This window comes from Macrotis lagotis, chromosome 2 (genome assembly GCF_037893015.1).
Source record: "Macrotis lagotis isolate mMagLag1 chromosome 2, bilby.v1.9.chrom.fasta, whole genome shotgun sequence".
Classification (NCBI taxonomy): Eukaryota; Metazoa; Chordata; class Mammalia; order Peramelemorphia; family Peramelidae; genus Macrotis; species Macrotis lagotis.
This window is the reverse complement of record NC_133659.1, coordinates 161,825,958-161,843,959: the sequence shown is the minus strand read 5'-3', so window position 1 is coordinate 161,843,959 and position 18,002 is coordinate 161,825,958. Positions and strand designations below refer to the sequence as shown.

Sequence of the window (18,002 nt, the reverse complement as noted above, 5' to 3'; positions counted from 1 at the left end):
AGTTGATAGCATAACTGATAAAAACTTAAAGCAATAACGACCAATTGACTTATGCCAGGCAGTTTGCAATCACATAGAGATGAAACAATAAGCCACCCAGTCCAGTTAACAAAATTTCAAATAGGTACACATTTTTACTTATTTTCAAATAACATGTTAAAAGTAAGTTACTCCATTCGTGCGCACGCGCGTGCATGTTTGTGTGTGTGTGTGTGTGTGTGTGTGTGTGTGTGTGTGTGTGTGTATTCCCTCTTATAAACACGTGGTAGAAGACAAAGGTTTCAAAAACTTTCTGGGCCAAAAAGACCTTAACAAATTTTTGACAATATATTCTCTAGCCTTCTACAATTCACATGGCAGAACTTGAACATTTTGATGGTAAAGAACTAAAACGTTAGATGAAACCCCAATTCATTCATTCTGTTTGCTATTAACAACCCAAATTTAAATTCCCAAAAGTTTACTTTGAATCTCTTCTCATATAAAAGTTTTAGATTACCTTTAATAGAAAATGTAGGCATAACATACCATTCACATTTCAAAACTTCACCCAAGAGAATAAAGTCCCAGAGTCTCATTAAAATAGATTGAACCCAATTACTACATTAGGTTAACATTACAAATTAGCTTACAGATGAGAATATTTCACAAAGATATTTATCTCAAAGTTTCTAAATTATACACAAGCACTTATACTTTCAAATATAAACCATTATATTTCAGAGACAAGGTGGGGCTCAGCTTTTCTAAGCCAGAGAGCAAGAACTGATTGAATTGAGCTTTTTAGAATTATTCTGTCTTTTTGTTTTGCTGCTAGTAAAGTGTGTCTTGTTTTAAAAACTTCCTACAGATATTCATCTCAAACCCTTTTTCTGGTTTAAACCCTGATTTATACTAACTTCATTTATAAAGGGGACTATTGTCTTTGCAGTTTCTAACTGCAGTCAATTTGTTTATAGTATTGAAATTCACTAGCAAGGAACTAGGTCTTTAGATCTTAAAAAATGATGACATTCTAACTCAGATGATAATCTGTTATCGATTGCTTATTAATTTTAAATTAGTCAGGGTAGCTAGGTGGTGCAGTGAATAGAGCACCGGCCCTGGAGTCAGGAGGTCCTGAGTTCAAATGGGACCTTAGACATTTAATAATTACCTGTGTGACTTTGGTCAAGTCACTTAAACCCATTGCCTTGTAAAAACCTAAAAAAATTTTTTTTAAAAATTGTTCTTTTAAAAAAGCACAGTCCCTAGGTAAATAAAATTCGAAATTCAAATAAAAAAGAGTGAGAAACATTTACAAACTTTTATTTTATTTAGACTTGAATATAAATGAATGTAATCTAAACAGGAACACATCATTACCCATTTCAGATCTGGATTGAACTCTCGAGTTTTATGTATATGCATACACACACATATAGACACAAGCTAGATTTTAGAGGCTTGACTATCCCATTTCACCTCAAGAAAGTCTAGTGACCTTTTCTCAGCTTTCAGGTCAGTGGAAAGAAGGGAAAGGGTTACTGAGAACTAAACAGAGTTTTCTGATTTAAACTATATACTGAAATATATACACATATATAAACATATGTTTAGATTATTATTTTTGAATTTTACTAATTAAGATAGGTCAGAAAAATTTTAGAGTCAATTATAACTTCTTGAGGAAACTCATATTGTATATTAATATTTTAAATAATCAATCAATAATTAAAATTCCTTAATGTAGTTAAATGCATTTTTAAGTTACCTTGCAAAGAAAATCAAACCCAGTTAAAGCAAATACTTCTGTGCTTCACATTTTAAAACATTTGGTGTTAGCATTTGACTTTTACTCCATTTCTTATTAACACAGGGCTTAACTGAGATTGAATCTGTAGCCCAGATGAGAAAAAGGGAAGATTATCAATGTTGGAGAGGTTGTGGGAGGACTGGGATTGATGCATTGTTGTTGGAGTTGTGAACAGATCCAACCTTTCTGGAGAGCAATATGGAACTATGTCCAAAGAGCAATAAAACTATTCATATGCTTTGGCCCAGCAATTTCAATTCTAGGTCTATATTCAGAAGAAATTGTAATAAAGGGAAAAGTCCTACATGTTCCAAAATATTCATATCAGCCCTTTTTGTAGTGGTAAAGAATTGGAAATTGAGGGGATGCCCATCAATTGAGGAATGGCTAAACAAGTTATGGTACATAAATACTACGGAATACTATTGTTCTACAAGAAACCATAAATGGTTGGACTCTAGAGAAGCATGGAATGACTTATGGGATCTGATGCTGAGCAAAGGTAATAGAGTCAAGAGAACAACGTACACATCAACAACATTTTGAGATGAACAACCATGATGAAAGCAGCTCCTCTTGGCAGTCCAGAGAGCTAGGACAACTGTATTTGACTAGTTGTGGACTATATTATCACCAATCAGAGGAAGGAAAAACAAAACAAAACAAAACACACAGAAAAAACCCCAACCCTTCCAAATCTGATGAACATTTTACAAAAAAGTATCTCTTATGTATTTCTTTACTTAATCCTAATTCCTCATGCCAAAAATGACTTTGTAAATATGTTTAACAAAATGTGTATGTAAAATGTTAACTTGACTGTTCCCTACTGAGGGGAGGGGGTGGAGGGAAATTTTATAACTTGGAAATATGCATGTGCATATGGATGAAAAAGAATAAATAAATTTTAAAAGAGAGAGAGAATAGGGGCGGCTAGGTGGCACAGTGGATAGAGCACCCGCCCTGGAGTCAGGAGTACCTGAGTTCAAATCCGACTTCAGACACTTAATAATTACCTAGCTGTGTGGCCTTGGGCAAGCCACACAATTTGCCTTGCAAAAACTAAAACAAAAAAAAAAGAGAGAAAGGGAGATTGAATCTGGATTTCCCAGTCCCAGAAAGAGTTCTCATATAACTCTTTTCATTTATATAAAAAAATAAAGTTAGAAAATTTCCAAATCACAATTTACTCTTCTTACAAACTGGCTGCAACCTCCTCCTCAAGGGCAGGGTTCTCCTTCAGCTTGAACTCCTAGACACTTAGGCAGGCTCCAGGTAAAGCCCTAATGATGGGAGGTGAGGCTAAGCAACCACATGTAGGCCCAGGAGAAGCCATACCCCCCTCCCCCTCCCCATCCAGGGAGAAGGTATTGGGCACTCACTCAGAGACAGAGACAGAGACAGAGACACAGAGAGAAACACAGAGAGACACAGAGAGAGAGTCATAGAGAGGAGGAGCAGGCAGAATAGATTAGAAATGTCAAAGATAAGCAATTGTCCTACAGGAACAAAGGGGAGAGACCACAATTTTTAGCCGGGTAAAATCTTGTTACATAGTGACTCCTCCGAGATCCAAGCAAGAACCACAGAAATTGGTCACTGGGCAGCTTAATAATTACCTAGCTGTGTGACCTTGGGCAAGTCACTTAACCCCACTGCCTTAAATAAAAAAAAAAATTGGTCACCCCTTCACACATACAAAAGTACAGGTGCCTACTACTCACAGCAGGGCTCCTCACAAGCTATATCCAACACAGTGGGCTCAAAAAGCCATGCAAAAACCCAAGGGGTGCTGCAATATGCATCCCAATATTGCCTCTAACCACCCTTCATAAACTCACATAACTGCACACTAGTTCTCCCAGGGGGCTAGAGAAGAGCAAACAAAGTAAGAAGGTTTGGGCTGAAGATCCAATCTGGTCTGATCTGGAAAGATGGTCGGGTTCAGGTTCTCTCACCTCCCTGAATTTCGAGTAAGTCCAGGTTTGTGGTTCACTAAAATGTTGCCAGAGAAATTGGTGTCACCAATAAGGATTGAGAGCTCTGAAGGTGAAAAATTCATGACTAGCCCTGGAAATATAAAAGCTTAGGGTTTTTATTTCATAAACCTGCAAAGTTCACAGATGAAAACACTTTTTTTCCCCCCTGGAGAGACAGGGTGAATAACAAAGGCCTAGTTAAGACTGTCTCAGGGTAAGGGAGAAAGGAAATACAGTCAAAAGAGCTGGCTGGCTTAGACTCAAGAGAATCCATTCACATGAAATAGAAGTCATAATTCTCCAGTTCCTGTGTCCTACACTAGGAGACATAGCATGGATATTAAAATACGATACTTACTAAGAACCATATTAGGTTGAAATATTTTTCCCTTGATTTTTGTAGTTATCACAGCAGTGCCTTGACCCTCCTACATACATAGCCTGTCTCATTCCCAGCTCTCTTAGCACCTACTCTAAGTCCTCTATTGCTTTCCAGCTCCCTAGGTATCCCTGGAGATCCACTTTGCTTCATATGACCATGCAGCTGGACCATCTAAAAATAATCTATATGCATGCGCTTTGTCTGTCTGGCTGTGGTGGAGAAAGTTATGTTATGATGGTGTGGGTAATGATGTTATTTATTTTCTCCATCTCATTTCTTATGAGGGAGATACCTTCAACTCCTGAATCCTATAGTCTTACCATCTAAGCAGGAGTACTTTCCTTCACCCTTTGTTGGAATTTCATTGACTAAACAATTAATTCTGCAGGGGTACATTCCCTCTGTATGACTAACTCTTCAGCTGTGTTTCTTACTTCTCCTCCAGATCTGTCTGCCCCCCTTTGAAATTTCTAGTAATTATAGGCATACTTTTCACTCTGGGAAAGTTCAGATTATTTACACCATGTACAGCTTCTCTTCTTCCTCTTCTATGATCTCAACTTCCTCCTCTGATTCTTCCTCTGTTTAACTGTCTTCCCAGGAGATGTAAACCTTAGCATTTCATTTTTTGCTATTTATAATTGCTCTAACCTGGGGTTGGGTCAGCTTTTTCCTTCCCAGTCATGCAAAGTAACAGGCAAGGATTTCAAACTTCTTACTCTGGGATGGCTAGGTGGCACAGCAGATAGAGCACCTGCCCTGGAGTCAGGAGTACCTGAGTTCAAATATGGCCTCAGACACTTAATAATTACCTAGTTGTGTGGCCTTGGGCAAGTCACTTAACCCCATTGCCTAGCAAAAACTAAAAAAACAAACAACAACAAACTTCTTACTCTGCTTCTCCATCTTCTCCATCAACCCTTGGCCAGAAGGATCTCAGAGAATCTCAGATTTCACTCTCCTTGCAGGTCTTCCTCCAACTTCTTCACTTTATTCTCAGCTTCCATTTGAGCTTCTGTAGACCACCTATTGACCAAAGCAGTGACAGACCAAACACACAGCCTGCCTTTCTTATTAAAGGGAGGATCCCTCATCTCCTCAGATTAGTGGAACAGTCTCCCTGGCATCTTTGCAACATTCTCATAATCACAACCTGAGGGAGGGGGATTCACAAGTATCCAACATACATAACATTACTCCTTAATGGATGTGACTGGCCAATGCAGTATTGTCCCCATGGAAGTATCAGTATTTAAGTTCATCCTCTTGGAATAATGCTCTTGAAACTGGGTGTAGGGGTGCATCTTCCAAAAAGAACAGTCCCACAATAAAAGGGAAGGTATTCTGATTCCTGTGATGATGATTAATTGGACCCCTACTTCATTGGAAACTGATTTTATTCCAATCAGTATTAAAAAGTTTGATATAATTCCATAGAGGTTGTGATTATAAGTTCTGATAGGAGGCCTCAGAGCTTGAGCAGCAGATTGTAAGTTCAGCTGATGAATCATAGAAGCCTTAAAAAAAGACCTCTATATTTTTTTCCTCCTTACTATGGAAATAGCTAAGGAGAACATCTTCCAGCTATTTTTATTGCTCCTCTGTCCCTTGTCACCCTCTATTTCCCAATAAGATTTGAAGACCATGGATACTTGGCCAATGAGTGACCATGCTTATTGGCCTGTAATCTGCTTTTCTTCTGCCACATTCCCAAAGGCCCAAGTATATGTTTTGAAATTTATCAACCCAGATGATGAGTGTATCCATCAGCTCAATAGGATCTCTTGAAAAATCAAGATAGGCTTGTTAAGGTCTGCCTACTAGCCCTTTTGTTAACTAATGGATTTTGTGTAGACCTTCCTGGTTATCCACCAATAAGATCCTGTATTTTTGATCTGCTTCAACTTTTTTGTCTAGTTATCAAGTTCTATAGAACTAAGACCTGAGAGGAAGGGGGCTTCTCAGATTGTAAGAAAGATCTGAGGTCTATTTTATTAAAAGGGGTCATGGATCCTTAATAAAGAACCACTAGGAGGCAGTTAGGTGATTCAGTAGATAGAGCACCAGTCCTGGAGTCAGGAGGACCTGAATTCAAATCTGACCTCAGACACTTAATACTTACTTAGCTATGTGACCTTCAGCAAGTCACTTAACCCCACTGCCTTGCAAAAATGCAAAAAATAAAAATAAATGAATAAAGTACTATTAGTTTAGAACTCTCTGCTTCAGTGTTTTTTTTCTTGCACTTTGGACAATTTTGAAAAATTCCAACATTCCAGAGAAAAAAAGTTGACCAAACTAGTTTGGTTTATAGATGTAGATTTATTAAAGTTATTAGAGTTAATTGGGTTGAAAAAAGGCAATTTACTCATGAAACCAGTTCCCACCAGTGGACCCCTGCACCAGCCACAGGCCAGATGTCAAAGATGGCCTTGAGGTCAGGTGCAATTGTTCCCCTGGAATAATTGGAACTTCTTTTGTTATTTACCTTTACTTAAAGTAGCTTACATTCTAAGACTTGAAGTTACATTTCTAGGTTCTGTCTATCATTATACAGAAGCATGACAAGATAAAATCAGGATTTTGATATTTTTGTTGAGCATAGAGTGGGGTGTTGGATGTGTTCAACTGATGCTGATATCAGCTTTATGCAGATAGTAACAAACTAAAGAGTTTTTATAATGCTCTGAATGCTATTTATGGACCAAAGAACTGTGAGTATCTCAGCTCCTCAGTGCTGATGGATCCTCATGTATCAATAATAGGGACATGATCCTAGAGAGATGGGCTAAACATTTCCATAGTGTTTTTAACAGACCATGATCAAACAATGCAGAAGCCACTGACATTTTAACTCAAGTTGAAGTCAATCACTCCCTAGTGGAAGCTTCAATAGAAGAGGTTTTAAATGACATTAAGCTCCTTTCAAGTGGCAAAGCACCTGGTGATGATTCTATTCCAGCTGGGATCTACAGGGTGGGGGGTCCATTGCTTGTCCAAAAACTGAATGAAATTTTCCAGATTGTATGGCATGAAGAGGTTATCCACCTGAATTCAAGGATGCCTTCATCATTCATCTCTCTATAAAGGTAAAGGGAATAGATTGTACTGTTACAATCACAGGGGTATTTCTCTTTGAGGCATTGCGAAGTAAGATTCTTGCCAGAGTCCTTTTCAAAAAAAACAGGAATAGGACAGAGTTCTGTATACCACATCTGTAAATCTGACCAAAGCCTTTGATGACTACCATCAGTCATGAGGAAAATTTTGTCAAAATTCAGTTGCCCAGATAAGTTCATCAATATTGCATGTCAACATCAGAGGGCATGCATGCTCAGGTTCTGGTTAGGGGACGATGCTCTCAACATTTCCCAGTCACCAATGGAGTGAAAAAAAGGATGTGTCCTTGCTCCCATGCTTTCTAGCATGATGATTTCAGTAATGTTACCAAATGTTTCCACTGAGGATGAATATGCATCAAGGTCAGCTACTGCACTGTTGACAAATTCTTCAATTTACAAAGGCTACAAGCCAAGACCAAAGTGGAGGGAACGTTGGTGCATGATCTTCTCTTTGCAGATAATGGTGCACTCAATGTATGGATCAATTCTCTGTTGTTGCTTGTGTTCATTTTGGTCTAACAATTAACATCAATAAAGCACAGGTGCTTCATCCGTCAGTACCACACTCTCTATATGTGGAACCATCAGTTACAGCAAATGGAGAAGTTTTGAGTTCTGTGGATAAGTTCACTTACCTTGGCAGTGTCCTTTCCAAGGAGGTACACATTGACAATGAAGTTAACACTCAAATTGTCAGAGCTAAATCAGTATTTGGGAAGCTCTGAAAGAAAATGTGGGAGAGAAGAGGTATTAGACTAACTACCACACTGACCATACTGAAGGTCTACAGAATCATTGTGCTTACCTCATTACTGTATGCTTATGAAACCTGAACAATCTACCAGCACCGTGTCAGGAAACCGAATTGCTTCCATTTAAATTCTCTTTTGGAAGATTCTGAAGATCACCTGGCAGGAGAAGATAGCAGACACTGAGGTCCTTTCTCCATCTAAACTGCCTAGCATTCCAACATTATTACAGAGTATGTGACTACAATGGACAGGACACATTAGAATGCCAGACATACACCTGCCAAAAAGACTGTTTTCTGAAGAACTCACACAGGGAAAGCTCTCAAAAAGAGGTCAAAAGAAGCAATACCAGGACACCCTGAAGGTCTTTCTTAAGAACTTTAGAATTGGGGCAGCTAGGTGGTGCAGTGGAAAGAGCACTGGCCCTGGAGTCAGGAGGGCCTGAGTTCAATTCCAGCCGCAGACACTTAAAAATTATCTAGCTGTGTGACCTTGGGCGAGTCATTTAACCTTATTACCTTGTAAAAAAATTAAAAAAAGAACTTTAGAATTGACTTGCAGCATGGAAAATATTGGTGCAGGACCACCCCGCTTGGCATGCCCTCATCAATGAGGGTGCTACACTCTATGAAGAAGGCATAATTGAAGCAACTCAATGGAGACATGATACATGTAAGTTTAGAGTACTCACCAAGACTATTTGTACTTGACCTGTGGTAGAGTATTCCAAGCTGATACTGGTCTGATCAGCTACAGTCAGATACACTGTAATTTGTCTCAAACGTAGTGATATCATTTTGGTCTTCTTCGATAATGAAGGACAAGAACCAACCATGTCCTAGGTGCTAGAATATAAGGACATAAAATTAAATCATTTCTTCTCTCTAGAAGCTTACATTTGATAAGACAAGACCAATTAGGAAACTTCTGTCATGGATGAGGGGAGAGATAATGTTGTACCAACCTGAAATAGGAACTGTATGAATGGCAAGATGTATTGGATTGGTCAAGTCACTTAACCACAATGCCTTGCAAAAAAACAAAACAAAAACCAGAATTAAAGTAAATAAAAAAATGTATTGGAAGTAGAACTAATAGACTGTGGTCCCTACCTATTAGGAGTGAAGAAAAGGGAAGAGCCCAGGATAACCACAAGGCCACAATTTAAGTTCATTTTAAGACAATGCTCTATTCAACAAATATAGAGTAGTTTGGAGGAGGATATACTTGGGAGGAAATATGATAAGCTTTATTTTGGACATGTTGAGTTTGAGCTGCCAATGAGAAATCTAGGTGCTGTCTGGCAGGCAGCTGTTTGATGTGGCTAGTGTTCAGGGAAAATATTTCTCTGGATTACTTGATATAGCAGTTCTCTGTCTAGGGATGAGCAGTCAACTCAAGGTAACCGAGGACCTTACATAGATAGGGTGCATTGAGAGAGAAAAAGTGACACTGCTTTCAAGAAATAGTGTAGGACACAATTCATATCTTTAAGGGATATCCACACAAGGACAGAAGATTATAAGGAGATACAAACTTTTCAATTTAGTTTATGTCCTTTATCTTGAACCATAGACATAGAGCTGAAAGGTATCTTAGAGGTTAGCTAGTCTAACACTCATTTTTTTTTTTTTAGGTTTTTGCAAGGCAAACGGGGTTAAGTGGCTTGCCCAAGGCCACACAGGTAATTATTAAGTGTCTGAGACCGGATTTGAACCCAGGTACTCCTGACTCCAGGGCCGGTGCTTTATCCACTATGCCACCTAGCTGCCCCTAACACACTCATTTTTAACAGATAAAGAAACCAAGGCTCAGAGAAATTCATTAAATTGCCTAGTATCTCATAAGGAATGAATGCAACTTTAGTTTCGAAACTAGGTTTGTTGAATACAAATACAACCACAACATTGGAAAGTGATGCCATTACAAGCACATGAATTGGCTTTGAGTGAGGGAATGCTGTGCTAAGTCACCAACCTCACTTTCTACTCCAGAACCACTTGGGTCCAGTGGCCAAATAAGAATCAGGATGACTGGAGATGGCCCTGGATGTGAGGCAATCAGGGCTAAGTAACTGTGCCAAGGACATACAGCTAGTGTGTCAGATGCTGATTTGAACTCCTGTCCTCCTGAGTCCAAGGCCAGTGTTCTATCCACTGCACCATCTAAATAACCTTCCATTGGCCCACTATGATTCTACTATTGTGCAGTTGAGGAATTATTCCCCAATAGACAAGTGTTGGGATCAGAAGCCAGATTGAAATGAGTTCAAAAAGTGGAGAAACAGAAGCAAGGAGTATAGACAAAGAGTAGACAATTTTATCAAAATTTGACTGTGAAAGAGAAAAGAGATAGAGGATGACAACTGCATGTCTTGGCAGAATCAGATTCCTTATTTTGCTATGAATTTTTACTTTTGAAGAACTTGGGAGACATCATTATATGTGTAGATGGTAGCAAACAAACTAGTGAATTAGATAAGATTAAGGGTGAAAGAAAGAAGAGTCATTGAAGAACATCTTCCAAAAGAAATGAGATGGAACAGACTCTGAAGTACAAGGGGAGAGACTGACTGGCAAAGAGAAGAGTCAACTTTTCATCAGAGACTGGAGCCAAAAGAAAACAGGAGATAATGAAATAAGGTTCTGAAGGGTTATGTGAGGTAGAGAGGGAACTTGGGACAAGAAGCTTCTACTTTCTCAGTAAAGTAAAAGGTCAAGTCAAATTTTTTCCTGAGAAAGAGAGGAAAGAAGATGTTAAAGGAGGCCTAAAAAAAATGAAAAATTTTGGAAAGGTTATTTCAGAGAGTGTCATGCTAGAGACTTAATAAAAGAAAAATAACAGTATTGCCATTAGGAGTGAGAGCCAAGCTGAGATTAGAAAACAAAAATTTGTAGTGAAATCAGTCAGTTCATGTATTTGCAAAGGCAAGAATGAGGCCTGTCAGGGGTAGGCAGGGAGAACATCATCTTGCCTCTTGGTCTTAGATAAATTTCTTTGTCTTTTTTCTCCTCTACTTTATTTACATAAGTTCGGGGCTTAACAAAGCAGGCCCTAACCCTGAGAGCCCTTGACAGTGTTCTGGAAGGTTATGCTCTAAACAGTGATAAGATGCTCTTATGCAAGGGGCAGGTAGGTGGTGCAATGGATGGAGCACTGGCTCTTGACTCAGGAGAATCTAAGTTCAAATTCAACCTTAGACATTTAAAATTACCTAGCTGTATGACCTTGGGCAAATCACTTAACCCCATTGTCTTGCAGAAAAAAAAAAAGATGCACTTGTGCCATCGAAGATTAAGCAGCAATAAATTCTAATCCTAAATAAGAGAAGTTGCTGACAAAGGCTTTGTCCCCGATGACCAGGAAATCAAAATAAGAGAACAGAATCAAGTCTAAAGTAATGAAGTATAAAGGATAATTCTGTATCAAAGTGATTGATGCCAGGCAAGAAATCTTCTAGACAGAAAATATCCTTTTTATTCAAGACTAAAAAATAAGTGCATTCCACCTTATTGGGGAAAATCCTGAAATGTTTTTTCCTCTTGAATCATTAGGTGACTGAGGGTTCTCTTGTTTTTTAAAAGAGCTGTTAACAGAACAATAGTGGCAGAATCCAGTACTCTTATGAGAAAGATTTTACCTCTTCCAAAAATGCAGAAATAAATGGCCACCTTTGCAACACCTTTAAGTTCCTCCACTCCATTCCAATTCCCCTTCATATAATATATTCTCCTATTCACATGGTAGCTCCCTGAGGGCAATATGAATACCAAGATGGAATATAGTATCCCAAAAACCTCAGTTCATATTCCGCTTTAGCATTTAATAGTTACATAATCCTGGCCAAGTCACTTAGGCTCATTTTATCTCAATTTGCACATCTGTAAAATAAGATTAATAATAATGCCTGCCTCTCAGAGTTGAAAAAAATTGATATAATATTTGAGGATTTTTAAATAATATTTCCCCCTGTTATAGCTACAAAAATGGTTTTAATTGAGATTTTTAAAATTTTCAGTTCCAAATTCTATCCTCTCCTTTCCTCTCTGAGACAGTAAACAATCTAATATGGTTATACACTTATTATCATGTATATATATTAGTCATTTTGTGGAAGAAAACTTGAACAAAATAAAAAAGAAAAGAAATTCCAGTAGGAAAGAAAGTGGAAAAAAAATAAAATGTTTCTGCATTCAGATGCCATCAGTATTTTCTCTGGAAGTGAATAGCATTTTTCATCATGAGTTCTTTTTCCATCCATGAATCTTGGATCATTATGAAGATAAGATAATATTTGAAAAAGCATGTTGCATACCTTAGTACACTACTAGATATTAGCTATTATTACTATTAATATTCTTATTGGTATCTCAGGCATTTAGCACATTTAATGGCACAAAATGAGCACTAAAGTTTGCTATCTCTCTCATTAAATGTCTTTACTTTGAACCAATTGTGTTTCTACATACCTAGAAAAAGTCAACTCATCAATGGAGGCTGGTGATCTTGAGTGAATGTGAATCAATTATACCCCTTAAACTTCAGGTGGCCCTCTTCGGATCACTATTGTGAACAAGTCTAGGGTGAGGTGAGGGGTACTCTCAGATCCTCTAATATTTGTCCTTCATTTTTGAAGAAAACCATGACATCAGGGAGGTGATGTCATGACAAACACTTGAATTGGATTTAAGTGAGGGGATGCTGTGCTAAGTCACCAATCTCACTTTTTCCTCTGGAGTCATCAGGGTCCATTGACCAGATATTAATCAGGATGACTGGAGATGGTCCTGGATGCAAGGTAATCAGGGTTAAGTTACTCGCCCAAAGTCACACAACTATCAAGCGTTAAGTGTCTGAGGCAGGATTCAAACTCCCATCCTCCTGAATCCAAGGCCAGTACTCTATCCACTGACCACCAAGGGGCAAGACTAAGACACCTGGCTTATCTCATGAAGCATTGATGTGGGAGAAATTGGTAGTGCCATCATAAAGATGGAAGTTTTTGAAGTGAAAAATTCACTATTAGCCCTGGAGGTAGAAAACCTTAGAATTTTTATTTTATAAGCCTGCAAAGTTCAGATTAAACTTTTTTTTTTTCCAGGCGAGACAGTGAGCTGTTTGATGTTTGAGGACAGGATGAATAATAAAGGTCTAGGCAAAAGTGTCTGAGGGAATGAGAGAAAGAAAAGCAGAGGGGCTGGGGTTAAGACTCAAATGAGTCTGGCCACAAGGGGAGTTTAGGTCAGACTTTTATAATCTTGCCCACATCTTGTGCAGGGAACAGTCAGTGAAAAGGAGATCCTGAGGTCAGGTACCCATTATTTTATTTAAAAATTGTTTTAATTTATATACACATTACTAAAATATTCTTGTTTTAAGAATAAATATAATTCCCCCTCCCCCCACAAAAATAAAAAACCTCATGAAAAATAAAGTGAAAGAAAGAGGAAAAAATGTGCTTTAGTCTGTGTTCCAATACCATCAGCTCTGACTCTGGGGTGGATCGAATTCTTTATCATAAGACCATCAGATGGGCAGCTAGGTGGTGTAGTGGATAAAGCACGGGCCTTGGAGTCAGGAGTACCTGGGTTCAAATCCGGTCTCAGACACTTAATAATTACCTAGCTGTGTGGCCTTGGGCAAGCCACTTAACCCCATTTGCCTTGCAAAAACCTTAAAAAAAATAAGACCATCAGAGAAGTTACTTTCATATTTTTCCATGGTTGCTGTTACTGATTGTAATTTCCTCCATCTATTCCTCCCCCCTACCATTTATTATATTTTCTCTTTTTCACTGTCTCTTTTCAAAAGTGTGCTGTGGGGCAGCTGAACACATAGCACTGCCCTACATCCCACACCAGAGACCCAGCAACCATCCAGCCCTGTGGTCCCAAACAGGCCACCCAATCCCACCACCTTACAAAAGTAAAAAAAGGAACTGTGTTATATCTGACTATCCTCTCCCATGAGCTACCCTCTCATCTATCACTTACATACCCCTCCCCTCCCCCTGGACTCTTTCTCTCCTTTTTCTTCTAGATTTTTATACCCTATTGAATTTCCTTTCTGAGCCATTTCCAATGAGAATGAAGGTTCCCTCATTCTCCCTCACCTCCCCCCTTCAATACATTGCAAAAGCTATTTCTTGACTCTTTTACATGAAATATCTTAGTCTATTCTATCTCTCCTTTCTCCTTCTCCCAGGACATTTTCTTTTCACCCATTGGCTCTATTGTTACAATTATTACACCTTCAAATTCAGCTTCCTCCTATGTTTTGTCCATATATGCTCCTTCAAACTGTTCTAATAAATGAGAAGATTCATAAGAGTATTAAATGTACCGACTTCCCAAGCAGGAACACACGCAGTTCATAATCATTAAATCCCTCATAATTTTCAGGTACCCATTCTGAAAAACTGGAAGCTGAAGGAGGGGTAGAGGGATGAGCTGAGGGAATATGCTTCTATCTTGGCAAATTTACATTTAACAATGGAGTTACAATGAACAATAGGAGGGAACTGACATCTGATTAGGGCCCATGCTGCCAAGGGGAGCCCAAAGAAAACATCAGACAGGCACAATAAACATTTTATTAATATTAAAAACTAGACAGATATTTCTCCTTCTATCATCACTGTATCTAATTACAGGACACAGCTACACTATAGTCAATGAAGTTTATTCAAGAGATCAATTAGTAGTAATAGTAAAAACTTCTAATCCTCTATTACCTCAATAAGTGCCTGGCTGTAAATTGTTATAAGCCAGCAGCAACTCCACTTGGGGTTCTCGGGTTCACAGGTTTAAAGCTCATCAGAATGGAAAATGAAATATGAGAACTATTAAGAGAAATATGATCTATAATTACTCTAGTCCTTCTGCACTGACCATATACCTTAAGTTAACACTGACATGCACCTCTCTACATCCATTGTCCAAATCATGAGATTAGATCAGTGAACTTTTAGTAAAGTACCACATTTCCCCACCTTAATTTTGGAGCTCAAAATTTGAAAAAAAATTATTACATAAAGTTATTGAACTCAAGTTTTATTCATCATAAAATTCATACAACTTCTCATCACTGTCAAAACTCCCATCCATTAGCTCATCCTCCTCTGTGTTTGAAGAAGAATCACTGTCTTAGGAGAGGCTCTGTCCTCTGGTCTAGTTTCAAGAACCTGAAGTACCAATTGTGTCCTTTGAAATCAGTCACTTCTTTTCATCAGCAATTTTTCTTACCTCATGCTGACCCATCTTTGTGGACACAAGAATTCTAATGGTCCTTTGCTCTTCAATCCATTTCTTCAATACCCTCTCTAACTCTGGCCATTTGGCTGACTTGCCTCTCATGGCCTTCTTCTGCTAGGGCATTTTCAGTAGGGTTTATTCTTCCCATAGTCAGTCTTGGATTGTTTTCTCAGTTGGAGGAAGACCAAACTGACATTCAGCAGCATGATTTCCAGCAAACTGGACCACTTTTCATTCAAATTCAGCACTATATGAAAATCTTTTCTGAGCCATTTCTGGGCAGAACATGGCAAAATGTAGCCTAATATACTGGTAACCAATGCAAAACAATGAGCACAAAGACAAGCGGGAAAAGAGGGAAGTTCAAGTAAAAAAAAAATCTGCAACCACTGTATAAGACATTCAGTTTTTAGACCACAATTTTTTTGAAAAAAAGTTGGATCTTATACATGGGGAAATACAGGACCTTCCCCCTCCCTGGCAATGACTCAGTAAATTCCTGTCTCCAGGCAAAAGATAAGCCTCTATCAATAAAGTAATGAATCCTTTCTTTAGCCTGAAGGGATTAAGTCTTCCAGCTTCCTTCATCTGCATACAGTACCTTATCAACATATCTCTCATTACCTCTGAGCTACCTGCTCCCTACCTAAGTCTCTTTTTGTTCTCCATAAAAGCTCACTCAATCTTCAGTTGAGTTGCTTGTCTAGTAGTGAACTTGGCCCACTTTAGGGGGAACATCATTCCTCAAACAGCCTATCATGCTCCTCAAATAACCTTTCCTTGCTGCTCAACTTTTCATGGTGGTTTTGGATATTTAGTTTTTTAGTTGGTCTTTAGTCTCTCTTTCCCTTTAGCTCATAGAAATACTTAAATGAATATTTTTATCCCTAATATTAAAAAAAAACTTGTGAATTTTTTGTAGTAACTTAACCCGTAATAACTTATGAATATTTTGTAATAACTTGTTAACCTTTTGTAGTAATCTGTGCAACCTATGAATTAAAGTCTATGTCTCTTCCTACCCTGAGTCAGTCTAGTGATTTATTCACCCAAAAGGAACCCACATAGATCCTTAAGTTTCCTCTTTAAAGTCCATTCCCCTAGTTTCAAAAGGATCCTCAGAGACCCTAGTAAGGAAGTCCTTCACTTGGTATGGGAAACTAACGTCCATGAAGATCAAGTGAGCTGCCTAAAAATAAACATAGTATTTATCAGAGGAAATTTATACTAAATTCTCTGGCTGACTGAAGCTCAAATTCTGCCTTGGACTCCTCCTGGCTATGTGATCCTGGTTAAGCATCTTAATACTGCTTACCTCAGTTTCCTCATCTATAAAATAAGCTGGAAAAGGAGAGGAAAAACCACTCCAGTATCCCAACCTAAAAACTCCCCAAACAGGGCCATGAAGAGTCAGGCACAGGTGTTCTTAGAAATCCAGAAATATAATTCAATTGTATATCAATTGTATATATATATATATATATATATATATGATTATGATTATATGCATATATATATGATTATGCATATATATATAAGTTAAAGTCACTGTTTACAATAGTATGTGTCTATATATTTGACTTATTTTTCTGATTCTTCAAGAACAGAAGTGATTGGAATGTCAAAAGGTAAACTTTGTCTTTAAGAACAGAAACAAATTTGAAAGTAAAACTGTCAGGTTAAGAAACAAAGGCTTGCCTGCTAGTCTTCCAAATCCCATAAAGATAGCACCTAGGAAGGATCCCTATGCTTTGTGAAGGTTTTCAGCACAATTGATGGGGCACTCCTTTTACTGAAATGCTTGATACCCAGCCCCATCCTCAGCTGCTGCCTCATCCCACGAGGATACCATTCCTGTTTTTTATTGGACAAGCTAGAGATAATATTTGAGATCCCTACAAGCTAGGGATGATGTTTCAGATCCCACCTTCAGTTTGTCAAAACTATAAAAACTCCAGAGTAGCAATTCATTTGCAGGTTTTGATTTTCTAGCTAGACATCCCACACATGCATGTGTAATTATCAAATTTAGAGACATATTAAAAAATGTGAATGTTAACCCAATTCTCTTTGCTTTTTCTTTAAGCCAAACTATAGAGGCTAATATTTGTCTCTTATCAGGACAAACTCTAATGGGTAACACATTTTTAATTTGATTATCTATTTTCTAGGCTAAAACTCAGTGAGTACCCTTCTCATATTTGGAGGCCCACTCCACAAAGATTCAGACACAAATAAAAGGTCTCAACAACAGCAACTTTGACTTTAGAATTAGTGCTTTTTCCATTGGACTTAGTGTAGAAATCAATTAATCTAGACTCCAAGTCTCACCCCACACACCTTTTTTTTGCCACAAGCTCCATCTCTTTTCTTTTCAGAGTGACCATATCATCTAAATTGAAGGTGGTTCCTTTCTATATCACCCCTAGAGCTTTTACTTACCGAGGTACCAACACCTTAGATTTTTCATTAACTTATTGTTCTTTTCCCCACTTTCCACCTGGCACTTTTCTCACTGGAAAAGAGGCTGCAAACATTGAACTGGGGTGGGGGGATACAATGCTCTTCGATCCCCAAAACTTCCATAAATATATGAACTCTTTTACTGTGATGGGGAGCGAGTAGGCTTATGTCCTAATATAGTCACTGGAACAATCCTTCTCATTTTACTATAAAACCCTGAGTAACTGAAGATCCAGGCTTGCAGTATGTCCTGCAA

The 18,002-nt window shown here is 38.2% G+C and overlaps 1 long non-coding RNA gene across 1 annotated transcript; it reads right to left on the bottom strand.

The window, feature by feature from the left end:
- Positions 1–1,727: 1,727 nt before the first annotated feature.
- On the bottom strand, positions 1,728–15,734 carry LOC141511257 (uncharacterized). The gene is made up of 4 exons (XR_012475296.1): positions 15,275–15,734; positions 8,722–8,875; positions 8,084–8,186; positions 1,728–7,999 (listed from the first exon to the last, which is right to left on the bottom strand). It is a non-coding gene; the product is annotated as an uncharacterized LOC141511257 (long non-coding RNA).
- Positions 15,735–18,002: the final 2,268 nt, after the last annotated feature.